This window comes from Scomber japonicus, chromosome 21, assembly GCF_027409825.1.
Source record: "Scomber japonicus isolate fScoJap1 chromosome 21, fScoJap1.pri, whole genome shotgun sequence".
Lineage (NCBI taxonomy): Eukaryota > Metazoa > Chordata > Actinopteri > Scombriformes > Scombridae > Scomber > Scomber japonicus.
The window spans coordinates 3,410,385-3,427,654 of NC_070598.1; the positions used below are offsets into that span (position 1 = coordinate 3,410,385).

Consider the following 17,270-nt stretch of genomic DNA (forward strand, 5'->3'; position numbering starts at 1 on the left):
GGAGGGAGGAAGGAAGGTAGGAAGGAAAGGAGGGAAGAAGGAAGGAAAGGAGGGAAGAAGGGAAGGAAGGGAGGAAGAAGGAAGGAAAGGAAGGAGGGAGGAAGAAAGATGGAAAGGAGGAAGGGAGGGAGAGAGGGAGGGAGGGAGGAAGGAAAGAAGGAAGGAAGGAAGGAAGGAAGGAAGGAAGGAAGGAAGGAAGGAAGGAAGGAAGGAAGAACAGATGAAGGAAGGAAGAAAGGAAGGACAGGTGAAGGAAGGAAGAAAGGACAGAAGGAGGGAACATTTACCCTAACAGCTGAACTTAGATCTGAGGAAGGAAGGAAGGAAGAAAGGAAGGAAGGAAGGAAGGAAGGAAGGAAGGAAGGACAGAGGATGGACAGAGGAAGGACCCGGGAGGACAACAGGAAGGTTAAAGAGTCTGTATCTCCTGGTGCACGTTGCCTGTTTAAGGGTTAACCTGCTGCGTCCTCATATGGGGACTTTACATTTTGGGTTTGCTGGACCTTAAACTCCATTCTGCTTAACTTTAACCTATTGTCCTCGTTCGTACCAGGGTTATTATAGTTTTTAAATTTTCATTAGTTTTTATTTCTATTTAGTTTTTCAGTTTGCTTTTGGCGGCTACTGCCAAGGACAAGAAGAAGAAACAATTCAAAACAACAGATAAAGCTACTACTCCCTGAGATAAGAGCTGACCATGAAGGACAGCAGACCCAGAGAGAGGCTTCAATATCATTATTATTACAATAACTACGTCTAACAAACATTATCGAGTCATTTTTTAATCATTTATTTACAGTAATATATATTTTAATATTTGTATAATGTGACTTTTGCAGGGGGAAACACCGAACACACCGGCCCGGAGCTCCTCCTTCAGGGCCAACAGCAAAGGCCCTGCCACACCGAAACGGTACAGCACACACACACACACACACACACACACACACACACACACACACACACACACACACACACACACACACACACACACACACACACACACACACACACACACACACACACACATACTCATACAGGTGTCTTAATGTGGCTCTCATCATTGTCGGTCGGTTTTCAGGGTGAGATCGAACAGGAGTCGGGCCCAGTCTCCCTGCTCCCCCGGTCAGTACCCCCCCCTCTCCGATCCGGCAGAGGGCCAACACCCCCGGCACCGACGACAGGGGCCACATCGAGGTCAAAGGTCACGGCACCCTGGAGAGGAAATCCACCAAATCTGAGACCTCAGAGAAGAAGATCCCCAAATCCACCAGCAGAGAACTGACCGCAGGTAAAGACAGATTATAGAAGAGATATTAAAGAACTCAGAGGATTTAGGATTAATAAGATTATTAACCTTCCTGTCGTCCTCCTGGGTCAAATTGACCCCGTCTGTTTTGACTGTTCCTTCCTTCCTTTCCTTCCTCCCTCCCTCCTTCCTTGTTTCCTCCCTCCCTCCTACCTTCTTTCCTTCTTTCCCCCGTCCTTCCTCCCTCCCTCCTTCCCTTTCATTCCTCCCTCCCTCCTTTCCTTCCTTCCTTCCTTCCTTCCTTCTTTCTTTCTTTCTTTCTTTCTTTCTTTCTTTCTTCCCTTCCTTCCTCCCTCCCTCCTTCCCTCCCTTCTCTCTTTCTTTCCTCCCCCCTACCTTCTTTCCTCTGTTCTTCTTTCCTCCCTTTCTCTTTTCCTTTCTCCCTCCCTCCCTCCTTCCTTCTTTCCTCCCTCCCTCCTACCTTCCTTCTTTCCTTATTTCCTCCGTCCTTCCTTCCTTTCCTTTTCTTTCCTCCTTTCCTTCCTCCCTCCTTTCTCTCCTTCCTTCCTTCCTCCTTTCCTTCCTTCTTCCTCCCTTCCTTCCTTGACTTGAGGACAACAGGAGGTAGTCATGTTTAAACTCTGTGATGCTGCAACACAAACATTCATCCTGAGAGCTCTGCAAAAAAGATTTACACATTATATTTCTGCATTGTCGACATTGTGGCATAAATTTGGTCATCTACTCATGTCATTGAGGGTCTGCAGCCCAAAATCTATGAAATATTTAATTCTAATAATAATAATCCTTCCTTTATTTATATAACATCTTTCATACATACAGTGCAGCTCTGAGTGTTTTATATTTGAAGCAATAAAACAAGAGCAAACAAGTACAAGTAAGAAGAGATTAAAGTTAAATAAATTTAAAAAGTAAAACTAAATAAAACAAGTCTAAAACACAGATTAACTAAAAAGCTTTGTGGTAAAGGTATGTTTTAAGTCATTTTTTTATATTTGTGAATATATCTGGCTTATATTATCTTATTGTGTTTTAATTAATTATATTACAAGGAATCATTGTAATATTACTGCACATCTGGGTGAGAAAATTCTTCTTTGTCTTCATCTCTTTATTTATTCTTCTTCTTCTCCTCCTCCTCACTCAGAGTCTCCGAGCACGCCCACCGGTCGGAGCGTTGGAGGAACGACGGATGCAGAGGAAGCGTCCAGACTGCTGGCGGAGCGACGTCGTCTGGCCCGAATACAGAAGGAGCAGGAGGAGAGACAACGGCAGGAGGAAGAGAGGTACATACACACACACACACACACACACACACACACACACACACACACACACACACACACACACATACACACATACACACACACACACACACACACACACACACATAAATATACTGTAGATACATTATAGATCATTTCAGCTGCTGTAACAGAAGATATATTTATAATAACTAGAGAATCTTCTGTTATCTGTCTTTCCATCCCTCCTTTCCTTCTTCCTTCCTTCCTTCCTTCCATCCTTCCTTCCTCCCTCCTTTCGTTCCTTCCTCCTTCCTTTCCTTCCTTACTTCCTCTCTCCTTTCCATCCTTCCTTTCCATCCTTCCTTCCTTCTTCCCTCCTTTACTTCCTTCCTTCCTTCCTCCCTCCTTTCCTTCCTTCCTTCCTTCCTTCCTTCCTTCCTTCCTTCTTTCCCTCCTTTACTTCATTCCTTCCTTCCTCCCTCCTTCCTTCCTTCCTTCCATCCTTCCTTCCTCCTTTTCTTCCTTCCTTCCTCCCTCCCTCCTTTCTCCCTCCTTCCTTCCTTCTTTCCTTCCTCCCTTCCTCTTTTCTCCCTCCTTCCTTCCTTCCTTCCTTAGTTAGAAGTTAAGTTAAAACCTAATTCAGTTTACCAATATTATTATTATTATTATTTAAGAAACTAGAAACTAGAAAATATTCACATTTAAGAAGCTGGAATGAAAGAATTTAGGGTTTCCTTCCTTAAAAATGACCCAAAATGAACATAACACCAAAATATGTTAAATTATAAATGTACTTTCCACACTTTGACTTTGAATATTTAGTTTAAACCAATTTAAAACGTGTTCATCAGTAGTAGTAGTTTAATCTTGTAACTGGATTTGCTCCTCCAGGCTGAGAGCTGAGGAGGAGCTGAGGAGGAAGCAGGAGGCCAAGGAGCAGCAGGAGAGAGCGGCGCTGCAGGCGGAGGAGGAGCGAGTGAGACGGGAGGAGGAGAGAAGGAGCAGAGAGGAGGAGGAGAGACGACAGAAGGAGCAGCGATGGAAGGACATGCAGGATCAGCTGGACAAAGAGGTCAGGAGAGAAAACGTGATTAAAGGGTTTACACCTCCTGTTGTCCTCAAGTCAAGGAAGGAAGGGAGGAAGGAGGGAGGAAAGGAGGAAGGATGGGAGGGAGGAAGGGATGAAGAAGGAAGGAAAGGAGGGAGGGAGGGAGGAAGGAAGGGAGGATGAAGGAAGGGAGGGAGGAAGAAAGAAGGAAATGAGGAAGGAAGGGAGGAAGGAAGGGAGGATGGAAGGGAGGAAAAGGGAAGGTAGGAGGGAGGGAGGAAGAAGGAAGGAGGGAGGAAGGAAGGAAAAAAGGAGAGAGGGAGGAAAGGGAGGACAGAAGGAAGGGAGGAAGGAAGGGATGATGGAAGAGAGGAAGAAGGAAGGAAAGGAGGAAAGAAGGGATGATGGAAGGGAGGAAGAAGGAAGGAAAGAAGGAAGGAAGGGAAGAAGTAAGAAGGTAGGAGGGAGGGAGGAAACAAGGAAGGAGGGAGGGAGAAAGGAAAAGAGGAAGGGAGGAAGGAAGGAAAGAAGGAACAGTCAAAACAGACGGGGTCAATTTGACCCGGCAGGACGACAGGAAGGTAAATTCCTTCCTTCCCTCCTCCCTTCTTTCCTCCCTTCCTTCCTTCCTTCCTTCCTTCCTTCTCCCTTCCTTCCTTGACTCGAGGACACCAGGAGGGTGAAGCATCGTCGTAGAGGAACAGAGTGAGAGTAAAGGATTGTCTGTGTGTGTTTTTCAGAGGGAGGAAGCGTTCCTGCGAGCTCAAAGAGAAGCCGAGAGGAAGCGACAGGAGAGAGAGCAGCTGCACATCCAGGAGGAGCAGGAGAGGCTGCAGAGGAAGAAGGTAGAGACACGTAGAGACACATCGATTTAAACCCCGAGAGACCAAACATTTAGGGAGGGGGGGGGGGGGCTGAGGGTTTATAGGGGGAAATAGCAGATCAGCAGTATCTGCCACATAGAGGTGATATAAATCATCTGGAAGCTTTAAAACTTTAAGATTAATCTGAGATGCAGCTCATGGATGTGTGTCAAGTTTTTCCCAGTTATAGTATCTCTTTTTAAGAAATTAAACGGTTGCTATGGCGACTAACATCAACACACACTGGACTGGATTAAAATCTGCTTAATTTATATTCCCAATGATTGCAGTTCAAAGGTTGCAAATGTGTAGAATAGGTGACAATAGCACATTTATATACTGCACGGTTTAAAGCTAAAAACTGCATGAAAGTATCATAAAGTGAGCATGCATGTAAAGGGGAGACTTGTGGGTAACCATAGCAACCGTTTACATTCATATATCTTGAGGTGAGCGGTAAAGAAAGAAGTGTTTTTCCCTCCTTGGCCTTAGTAGTATCTTCACTTCATAAGACACATTATTAGTTTCAGACTGATCATGTGATCAGAAATTAGACTTCATCTTTCTTTCCCTCCTTTCCTTCCTCCCTTCCATCCTTCCTTCTTTCCTTCCTTCCTTCCTTCCTCCCTTCCATCCTTCCTTCCTCCCTCCCTTCCCTCCTTTCCTTCCTTCCTTCCTTCCTCCCTTCCTTCCTTCCTTCCTTCCTTCCTCCTTTCCCTCTTTCCTCCCTTCCATCCTTCCTTCCTCCTTCCCTCCTTCCTTCCTCCCTCCTTTCCTTCCTTCCTTCCTTCCTTCCTTCCCTCCTTTCCCTCCTTCATTCCTCCCTCCTTTCCCTCCTCCTTTCCATCCTTCCTTCCTCCCTCCTTTCCCTCCTCCTTTCCTTCCTTCCTTCCTCCCTCCTTTCCTTCCATCCTTCATCCGTCCTTCCTCCCTCCCTCCTTTCCCTCCTTCCTTTCCTCCTTCCTTCCTCCCTCCTTTCCCTCCTTCCAACATGGAGGAGAGAAAAAAAGGAACATTTTCATCATTAATACTGAAGAAAATCCAGTTTTGTGTCTCAGCTGCTGGTTGTGTTTTGTTGTGAAGACATTTGTGACTCAGCTTCATCTGTTTTTTTCTTCTTCTTCTTTTTTTTTTACAGAGAATTGAAGAAATAATGAAGAGAACAAGAAAGAGTGAGGTGGATACTCCGTCTGGTGCTGCAGGTGAATAATAAACACAGACACACCCTGATGATGCAGAAATAAATGTCTGTAAAGTCATTTCTGTTTCCTTCCTTTACTTTTATTTTATTTTACTTTTATTTTATATTTTTTTGCCGTCGTGTCCTTTATGGATTTATTTAATTTAATCTATCAGGATGTAACGTTGGTGTCGGTCGTTATTAATCTGGTTCCTGTCCTGTAACGAGTTGAGTATAAATCGCTGTGATGCGTCTCAGCTGCAGTGTGACTCAGCAGAGTGAGAACAGCAGGAGAACGCTGCCTCCTAGTGGCCGATGTGTGTCATTACAACTCTGAGAATACTGCAGCAACTAATGAACCCTCTGACCCAAAGAACCAGAGAACCAATATAGAACCACTACAGAACCATTACAGGACCATCACAGAACCATTACAGAACAATTACAGAACCATTACAGATCCATCACAGAACGATCACAGAACAATTACAGAACCATTACAGGGCCATCACAGAACCATCACAGAACAATTACAGAACCATCACAGGACCATCACAGAACCATTACAGAACCATTACAGAACCAATATAGAACCAATATAGGGCCAATACAGATCCATCACAGATCCATCACAGAACCATCACAGAACCATCACAGAACAATTACAGAACCACTACAGAACCATTACAGGACCATCACAGATCCATAACAGCTGTTTATCAGTGGAAAATAATAGAACAGAATAGAACATAGTAGAATAGAACAGAACACAATAGAGTAGAACAGAACAGGAAAGAACAGAATAGAATAGAACAAGAACACAATAGAACAAGAACACAATAGAACAAGAACACAATAGAACATAATACAATAGAACACAATAGAACATAATACAATAGAACATAATATAACAGAACACAATAGAACATAATACAACAGAACAGAACACAATAGAACAGAACAGAACATACTAGAATAGAACAGAACACAATAGAGTAGAACAGAACAGGAAAGAACAGAACACAATAGAACAAGAACACAATAGAACAGAATACAATAGAACACAATAGAACAGAACACAGTAGAACAGAATAGAACAGAACACAATAGAACAGAACACAGTAGAACAGAACACAATAGAACAGAATAGAACAGAACACAATAGAACAGAACACAGTAGAACACAATAGAACAGAACACAGTAGAACAGAATAGAACAGAACACAATAGAACAGAACACAGTAGAACAGAATAGAACAGAACACAATAGAACAGAACACAGTAGAACAAGAACACAATAGAACATAATACAATAGAACACAATAGAACAGAACACAGTAGAACAGAACACAATAGAACAGAACACAGTAGAACAGAACACAATAGAACAGAATAGAACAGAACACAGTAGAACAGAACACAGTAGAACAGAACACAATAGAACAGAACACAATAGAACAGAACACAGTAGAACAGAATAGAACAGAACACAGTAGAACAGAACACAATAGAACAGAACACAGTAGAACAGAACACAGTAGAACAGAACACAGTAGAACAGAACACAGTAGAACAGAACACAATAGAACAGAATAGAACAGAACACAGTAGAACAGAACACAATAGAACAGAATAGAACAGAACACAGTAGAACAGAACACAGTAGAACAGAACACAGTAGAACAGAACACAATAGAACAGAACACAGTAGAACACAGTAGAACAGAACACAATAGAACAGAACACAGTAGAACAGAACACAATAGAACAGAACACAATAGAACAGAACACAGTAGAACAGAACACAATAGAACAGAATAGAACAGAACACAGTAGAACAGAACACAGTAGAACAGAACACAATAGAACAGAACACAATAGAACAGAACACAGTAGAACAGAATAGAACAGAACACAATAGAACAGAACACAGTAGAACAGAACACAGTAGAACAGAACACAGTAGAACAGAACACAATAGAACAGAATAGAACAGAACACAGTAGAACAGAACACAATAGAACAGAATAGAACAGAACACAGTAGAACAGAACACAGTAGAACAGAACACAGTAGAACAGAACACAATAGAACAGAACACAGTAGAACACAGTAGAACAGAACACAATAGAACAGAACACAGTAGAACAGAATAGAACAGAACACAGTAGAACAGAACACAATAGAACAGAATAGAACAGAACACAGTAGAACAGAACACAGTAGAACAGAATAGAACAGAACACAGTAGAACAGAACACAATAGAACAGAATAGAACAGAACACAGTAGAACAGAACACAGTAGAACAGAATAGAACAGAACACAGTAGAACAGAACACAATAGAACATAATAGAACAGAACACAATAGAACATAATAGAACAGAACATAATAGAACAGAACATAATAGAACATAATAGAACAGAACATAATAGAACAGAACACAATAGAACAGAACACAATAGAACAGAACAGAACATAATCAAGTAGAACATAATCTCTTTATTATTAGTCTTTAAAATCAACCCTAATTGGTTCTATCAGTATTTTGACTGCTCCTCAGTTTTTCATATTTATCTGTATATATAAAAACTAACTTTGTGTCTCGACGTCTCCAGCGTCTGACGCGAGAGCCGAGAGCGCTGCAGGTTTGGACGAAGACGCTCCGACTCCGGCCGAAGCCCCCGTCATCCTGCTCGGACCCCTGGAGAATAAAAGCTTCGTGGACGAGCTCTCCGACGGAGTCCAGTCCATGGACGTCAGGTGAGACGATGCTGCTGCTGCTTCAGGCCTCACTCACACTGCAGAAGATGATTTTATATATATTTTATTTCTTCCTCCCTTCCTTCCTTCCTTCCTTCCTCCCATCCTTCCTTCCATCCTTCCTTCCATCTTCCTCCCTTCCTTTCATCTTCCTTCCTTCCTCCCTTCCTTCCTCTTTCTTCTCTTCTTCATCCCTTCCATCCTTCCTTCCTTTCCTCCCTTTTTCCTCCCTTCCATCCTTCCTTCCTTCCTCCTCCCTTCCTTCTTTCCTTTCATCTTCCTCCCTTTCCTTCCATCTTACTCCCTTTCCTTCCTTCTTCATCCTTTCCTTCCTCCTTTCCTCTCTTCTTCCTCCCTTCCATCCTTCCTTCCTTCCTTTCTTCTGTCCTTCTTTCCTCCCTTCCATCCTTCCTTCCTTCCTCCCCCCTTTCCTTTCATCTTCCTCCCTTTCCTTTCATCTTCCTCCCTTCCTTCCTTCTTCCTCTCTTCTTCCTCCCTTCCTCCCTTCCTCCCTTCCTTCCTCCTTTCCTCCCTTCCCTCATCCCTTCCTTCTTCCTCCCTTCCATCCTTCCTTCCTTCTTCCTCCCTTCCTCCCTCCCTTCCTTCCTTCCCTCCTCTCTTCCCTCATCCCTACCTTCCCTCATCCCTTCCTTCCTTCCTTCCTTCTTTCCTTCTTTCCTTCCCTCCTCCCTTCCCTCATCCCTTCCTTCTTCCTCCTTTCCTTTCCTCCCTTCTTCCTCCCTTCCATCCTTCCTTCCTTCTTCCCCTCTTTCCTTCCTCCCCCCCTTTCCTTTCATCTTCCTCCCTTCCTTCCTTCTTCCTCTCTTCTTCCTCCTTTCCTTCCATCTTCCTCCCTTTCCTTCCTCCCTTCCATCCTTCCTCCTTTCATCCTTCCTTTCTTCTTCCTCCCTTCCTTCCTTCCATCCTTCCTCCCTTCCTCCCTTCCTTCCTCCTTTCCTCCCTTCTTCCTCCCTTCCATCCTTCCTTCCATCTTCCTCCCTTCCTTTCTTCTTCCTCCCTTCCTTCCTTCCTTCCTCCTTTCCTCCCTTCCCTCATCCCTTCCTTCTTCCTCCCTTACATCCTTCCTTCCTTCTTCCTCCCTTCCTTCCTTCTTCCCTCCCTTCCTTCCATCCGTCCTTCCTTCCTCCCCCCTTTCCTTCCATCTCCCTTCCTTCCTTCCATCTTTCTTCCTCCCTTCCTCCTTTCCTTCCTCCTTTCCTCCCTTCTTCCTCCCTTCCTTCTTCCTCCCTTCCTTTCTTCTTCCTCCCTTCCTTCCTCCTTTCCTCCCTTCCCTCATCCCTTCCTTCTTCCTCCCTCCCTTCCATCCTTCCTTCCTTCTTCCTCCCTTCCTTCCCTCATTCCTTCCTTCCTTCTTCCTCCCTTCCTTTCCTTCCATCTTCCTCCCTTCCTCCTTTCCTCCCTTCTTCCTCACTTCCTCTCTTCTTCCTCCCTTCCATCCTTCCTTCGATCCTTCCTTCCTTCCTTCTTCCTCCCTTCCTTCTTTCCCTCCTCCCTTCCCTCATCCCTTCCTTCTTCCTTCCTTCTTCCTTCTTCCTTCCTTCCTTCCTCCTTTCATCCTTCCTCCTTTCATCCTTCCTTCCTCCCTTTCCTTCCTCCCCCCCTTTCCTTTCATCTTCCTCCCTTCCTTCCTTCCTCCCCCCTTTCCTTTCATCTTCCTCCTTTCCTCTCTTCTTCCTTCTCCCTTCCATCCATCCTTCCTTCCATCCTCCCTTCTTTTCCTTCCTCCCTTCCTTTCCTTCCATCCCTCCTCCCTTCCTTCCTCGGCCGGTGGTTTGGTTTTGTCTCACTGTATCTGCTGTTTCAGTATTTCACTGCATTGACGTGACTCCGCACATACCAATAAAGTCCTGGCCTCTTTGTCTCCAGTCTTGCATCTCATTGTCATCACCTGCCAGCAACGCTCCGCCAGAAACACTCAATCATGTACGAAGTGTCTCACAATAAAGGAAGAAAAGAGTTTATGAATCATCCAGATCTGTTTTATTTTATTTTTTATCACATTTGTTATCATATAAATCTAAAAAATAATAAGGGGGAAAAATGATCTAAAAAAAATGGAAATCAATTATTTAATTATTTTATTTAAAGGTTTAGAAATCAGGGACAATTCATATTAATAAAATAATAATTTCCCTGGACTGATATTGATACTGATATTCACCCTAAAGGAATATAAAGAGATTTAGTTTTAGGCATTTAAAGAATACATTTAAAAAAAAAAAAAATAAGAAGGCTAAATCTGAATAAAAGCAAAAATCCAAACATGCTAACACACAAGCTAACAAAGACTCGTCCTCCGTCAGTTTTGACTGTTCCTTCTTTCCTTTCCTACCGTCCTTCCTTTCATCTGTCCTTCCATCTTCCTTCCTTCCTTCCTCCCTTTCTTCCTCCCTTCTTCCTCCCTTCCCTCCTCCCCTCCCTCATCCCTTCCTTCCATCTTCCTCCCTTCCTTTCCTCCTTCCCTTCTTTCTTCCTTCCTCCCTTCTTCCTCCCTCCTTTCCTTCCTTCTTCCTCCCTTCCTTCCTCCTTTCCTTCTTCCTCCCTTCCTTTCTCCTTTCCATCCTCCCTCCCTTCCTTCCTCCTTCCTTCTTCCTCCTCTCCTTCTATCTTCTTCCCTTCCTTCCTTCTTTCTCCCATCCTTCCTCCTTCCCGTCCTTCCCCTCCTCCCTTCCTTCCATCCTCCCTTCCTTCCTTGACTCGAGGACAACAGGAGGGTTAAGCATCAACATCAACAAAACTGATTACACCAGACAGTGTGACAGATTAATTCCTTCCTTATTTCCTCTGTCCTGCCTTCTTCCTCCCTTCCTTCCTTCCTTCCTTCTTTCCTCTGTCCTGCCTTCTTCCTCCCTTCCTTCCTTCCTCCTCCCTCCTTTCCTTCCATCTTCCTTCCTTCCTTCCTTCTTTCCTCTGTCCTGCCTTCTTCCTCCCTCCCTTCCTTCCTCCTCCCTCCTTTCCTTCCATCTTCCTTCCTTCCTTCCTTCTTTCCTCTGTCCTGCCTTCTTCCTCCCTTCCTTCCTTCCTCCTCCCTCCTTTCCTTCCATCTTCCTACCTTCCTTCCTTCTTCCTCCCTCCTTTCCTCCCTCCTTACCTTCCATCTTCCTCCCTCCCTTCCTTCCTTGACCCTAAGCAGCAACACCAACATCAACAAAACTGATTACACCAGACACAACTAACAAACTATCAGACCATAAATAAGCAAGACTTAGACAATAAACATATTAGCATTTATAAAAAGCAACAGAAGTGCTACTAGACAGTTAATAAGTTGAAAGACAACTTGACGGAGGCATCAAAAGCAAACGTGGAAGGAAAATTAATCCCTAAAATTTAATGTTGACATCTTAAAACTTATGTCTGTGTCGTCATTGTTTCTTTAAGTTCTCCATCTGTCTCCATCAGTCCGGTTTCCAGGGACGAGCAGGCCAGCGCTCAGGAGTTTTCTCCCGTTACCGAGGGAACGGACGGCTGCCCTCTGGAGCACCTGATGGACCTGGACGCCCACGGGCGAGAGCAGCGTCAGGCCGCCGAGACGCCCCCGTACCCCAAGCTGCAGGCCGGCAGCGGGGTCGGAGACCTCAACAAGAACCTGCTGATCCAAGGGTACTGCGCCGCCTCCGAATCCTCGCAGCTCATCCACAGCGTCAGCAGCAGCACGAGCAAACTGGACGTGTAGTAGCCAGCAGGTAGAGACACACTGAAGCTGAAGGTTAGTTAGAATAATAAAAATAACTAATTGGGCAAATAATTATATTCGGTAACTTCTGTAAATATCCCGAAATATCCTTCCTTCCTTCCTTCTTTCCTTCCTTCCTTTTTCCTCCCTCCTTTCCTTCCTTCTTCCTTCTTTCATTCCTTTCCTTCCTCCCTGCCTTCTTTCTTTCTTCCCTTCCTCTTTTCCTTTCTCCCTCCCTCGTTCCTTATTTCCTCCGTCCTTCCTGCCTTTCCTTCCTTCCATCTGTCCTTCCTCCCTCCCCCCTTCTTTCTGTCCTTCCTCCCTTCCTTTCCTTCCTTCTATCAGTTCTTCCTCCCTCCCACCTTCTCTCCTCCCTTCCTTCTTTCCTTCCTCCATCCCCCTTTCTTCTTTCTTCCTTCCTTCTTTCTTCCCTTCCTCCCTCCCTCTTCTCTCTTTCTTTCCTCCCCCTACCTTCCTTCCTTCCTTCTTTCCTCCGTCCTTCCTTCCTTTCCTTCCTCCCTCCTTCCTTCCCTTCCTTCCTTCCTTCGTTCCTCCCTTCCTTTCAGTGAGTGTCCTATAAAGGGTTAATTATAAAAAAAACACAAGATGATTAAGAAGAGACATCAAGAAAAAGAACATTTATTTAGGAAACAATAAGTCGTAAGCATTAATTGGACATTTCATATCAATTAATCAATCAAAGTTTATTTAAATAGCAGCTTTTATTCAGGTTAATGTAGTTTAAAGTGATTTACAGTTTGATTGACAGGCTGAATGTAAAGAAGAAGAGTTAAAAAAATGATGAGAAAGAACAAATTAAAGGACAAAAATTGATAAAATAAGGATATGTTTAGAAAATGTGCTGCAAGCTGCTGTTGTGCATCAATGGTGGACAATAAATTAGTTTTAATTTTATAAAATTTGGGTTAAATTAATTTAATCTGTGTGAGGCGTCCATGTTTCTTTGGGTTTTAACCATAGACTGTATAGAAGAAATGGACGTAACATCCGTGACGTCACCCATTGGTTTGTGGACTGCTGCTCGGAAGCCAATAGTTTTGAATCTAGGCAGCGGCCATCTTGAAAATTTCAGGTGCATGCTGGGAGAAATAAAAACACGGATTCTACTTATATGGGCATGAGGCGGGGCCATGGGCGGAGCGGGGAGGTTGCTATGGTTGCAAGGGATGGATCTCAAGGACATTGGTCAATCAACCTGTCAATCAGGACGTAGCCACGCCCTAATGCATACCCTGCTTTATCGTCACATATAAAATCAGGGAGGCCAAAATGTCCCAAATGAACATCATACTGCATTGAAGAAGGCTTTAAACTAGCGATTGAGACCATAAACACATTTTGAAAACGTTTACTGAGGTTAGAAATCAAGTGAGAAGTTGGTGAATTCTCCATTGACTTGTATAGAGACGGTCGCCCCCTGGTGGCCTTTTGATAGAATGCAGCTCTAAGGTACTTCCTGGTTGGCCTCATTTCAGAGGACAGGAACTCCCCGCCTGGTTTTAACCCTCCTGTTGTCCTCAAGTCAAGGAAAGAAGGGAGGAAGAAGGAAGGAAGGGAGGGAGGAAGGAAGGATGGAACAGAGGAAGAAGGAAGGAAAGGAGGGAGGAAGGGAGGGAGGAAAGAAGGAACAGTCAAAAATTTGACCCGGGAGGACGATACGAAGGTTAAAGTCGTAATTATTAACGTACATGTTGATATAAAAGCTCTCTACGAGTCAGAAGCTTGTAATTACAACGCCTTCAATGTGACTTGAACGCATCACCATCATCATCAATGGTTATTCTCATAAGAACCATTTAAAATCACTCCAATAACATAAAAACTGTAAAATCATGATAGGATTATAAATTTAATCTACTTTAAAGTCCTCAGTGTTTGACTCTCTGTTAATACAAAATGATATTATATCCATTATATTATATATTACACACGTTTCAGTAGATTTTTAACATACTGTCATACATCAAAGGTGAACAATAACTTAATTTTAATTTTATTAAATTGGGGTTTAATGAAATTGAGCTGCTTTGACTTTGGCTGATGTGGTTTTTAAGCTGCTTTTATGTTTATTAAATGCAAAAATCTCAGTTTCCAGTCATAATTATTAATATAAATGTTGATATAAATGCTCTCTACGAGTCAGAAGCTTGTAATTACGACGCCTTCATTGTGACTTGAACGCATCATCACCATCATCATCAATGGTTATTCTCATAAGAACCATTTAAGATCACTCCAATAACATAAAAACTGTAAAATGATGATGAGATTATAAATTTAATCTACTTTAAAGTTCTCAGTGTTTGACTCTGTGTGTTTTTAGGAGATGTTCGGCTTCGGTGTGAAGAGGAGAAACAGACCGTCACCTTCTTCCTTCTGCAACAACAACATGAACAACAATCATCATCATCATCATCATTTCCACGAGGAACTACGACCGCTCGACCGCTCGACACTTTCTTCTTCATCTGTATTAAAACAAAAAACAACACAAACTACTGTTAACGCTTCTGGCCACAAACATTATAAGACCGTGCAGATGAGCAACTTTGACTAAAATCATAAAGTAATAAATAATAAGTCTGAAACTCCACAGAGAGAGAGAGAGAAGAAGAAGAAGAAGAAGAAGGAGGAAGGGTCACATCATTCATGCATGTCTGTCAAGTGAAAAATCAATTTCTCTAAAAAAAGAGACCGAGAAACAACTTTAAACTTTCAACGTCACGGTTCTATTTATGCATCTGAAGAAAAAAAAAAAACTACCTTAGAAAACCAGAATATTATAATAAAAGCTATATTTCACAATCAATCTGCACACTTTAAAATAAACCTTTGCTTTTGTTGCATCTAAAATAACATCTGTTCCTGTTCCTGTTCCTGTCGAAGCCAATTTTGCTCATCTGCATCGCCTTTGCACAAAAACTTTTATCACCTGAGTGTCATCAATCTGCTTTAATCTCTCTCTCTCTCTCTCTCTCTCTTTCTATCTCTTTCTCTATGTCTCTCTATCTCTCTCTTTCTCTCTCTCTTTCTCTTTCTCTCTATATCGTCCCTGCTTTTGTAAAACTACTGTAAATAGATCCGACTTGAGTGCTGGTGTTGGAGTCTGTCATCATCTTAGAGACAGGAGAAAGCAGTTCTGTAGCAGTTTATCCTTCCCCTTCATCCTCCTCCTCTTCCTCCTACTCTTATTTTGAAAGGACGCAATTCCCCTTTCAGCTACCATAGTCGAGCTGTTCAATGTAAATGGTAGCTGTGTGTTGAACTCCTGCAGATCGTGGGAATTCCCCCCCCCCTCCCAGTTTATCCTTCCCCTTCATCCTCCTCCTCTTCCTCCTCCTCCTCCACCTCTTCCTCCTACTCTTATTTTGAAAGGACGCAATTTCCTTTCAGCTACCATAGTCGAGTTGTTCAATTTAAATGGTAGCTGTGTGTTTAACTCCTGCAGATCGTGTGGGAGTCCCCCCCCCCCCCCCCCCCCCATTTTATCCTCCTCCTCTTCCTCCTCTTCTTCCTCCTCTTCCTCCTACTCTTATTTTGAAAGGACGCATTTCCCTTTCAGCTACCGTAGTCGAGCTGTTCAATGTAAATGGTAGCTGTGTGATGAACTCCTGCAGATCGTGGGAATCCCCCCCCCCCCATTTTATCCTCCTCCTCTTCCTCCTCTTCTTCCTCCTCTTCCTCCTACTCTTATTTTGAAAGGACGCAATTCCCTTTCAGCTACCATAGTCGAGCTATTCAATGTAAATGGTAGCTGTGTGTTGAACTCCTGCAGATTGTGGGAATCCCCCCCCCCATTTTATCCTCCTCCTCTTCCTCCTCTTCTTCCTCCTCCTCCTCTTCCTCTTCCTCTTCCTCCTACTCTTATTCTGAAAGGACGCAATTCCCTTTCAGCTACCATAGTCGAGCTGTTCAATGTAAATGGTAGCTGTGTGTTTAACTCCTGCAGATCGTGGGAATCCCCCCCCCCCCGCCCCCCGGTTTATCCTTCCCCTTCGTCCTCCTCCTCCTCCACCTCTTCCTCTGACTCTTATTTTGAAAGGACGCAATTCCCTTTCAGCTACCATAGTCGAGCTGTTCAATGTAAATGGTAGCTGCGTGTTGAACTCCTGCAGATCGTGGGAATCCCCCCCGCCCCCCCCGCCCCCAGTTAATCCTTCCCCTTCGTCCTCCTCTTCTTCCTCCTCTTCCTCCTACTCTTATTTTGAAAGGACGCAATTCCCCTTTCAGCTACCATAGTCGAGCTGTTCAATGTAAATGGTAGCTGTATGATGAACTCCTGCAGATCGTGTGGGAATCTTTCTCCTTTCTCTTACTCTCTTTTTTTCTGTCAGTGTCTCCGATGCCCCCCCCCCCCCCCCCTCGCCCCCACCCCACCCCAAACAAACTCCAGTCTGCTGTAGACTTCCTGTCATCCTGATGCTGAAGAGAAAAAACCATGAAAACTGACTGATATCTGATATTATAACTCGTAACACGTAGCCTATCTGCTTCGGTTTCTCTGCTGCTCGTCAATGGACTTCTTTTTTTTTCTTTTTTTTTGTGGAGGAGAAACAATCCAAGAGGGGAGGAGGGGAGGGGAAAAAAAGGTGGCGGGTGGGGGGGTTAAAAAACAACTCTATATATATAAAATCCTGTCTTTTTATCTGCAGGTCAGGAAACAGTATGTTTGTGTATTTGTCTCCAGCACTGACTGTAACCACGCTAGCTGCAGTTCATAGTGTGCACTTACAGTATAGTTGTGTGTTTCACTGCTCTGAAGACGCTTGTATCTCCACTTCACCCCCCCTCTGCCCCCTCACCCCCCCCCCCCCCCCCCTAAACTTTAAAAAGAAAGAAAAAAATACCTCACCAAACTCAAACAAGACAAACTAAACAGACTCTGGTGTTAAAAAAAAAAAAACAGCGTTCACCTCACAGCTCATCACCTCTGAGGCCTTAAACCTCTGTGCAGTCAGTCAGCATCCGAAACACCCAGACGCAGTGTGTGTGTGTGTGTGTGTGTGTGTGTGTGTGTGTGTGTGTGTGTGTGTGTGTGTGTGTCATCCAGCATGTGTGCACTTTCGCTGTTTTAAAAGCCCCTTTTCCACATAGAAGAAAAAAACATCAGTGGAAAAGAGAAGAGAGAGAAACATCCAGAAACAGATGAGAAGGATGTGAAGAAGACACTGTGGGATTAT

The 17,270-nt window shown here is 43.8% G+C and overlaps 1 pseudogene; it reads left to right on the forward strand.

Annotated features, from left to right (window-relative positions):
- LOC128382116 (MAP7 domain-containing protein 2-like) overlaps positions 1 to 14,449 on the forward strand; it is a 39,389-nt pseudogene extending 24,940 nt beyond the window's left edge.
- The last annotated feature ends 2,821 nt before the right edge of the window (positions 14,450 to 17,270 follow it).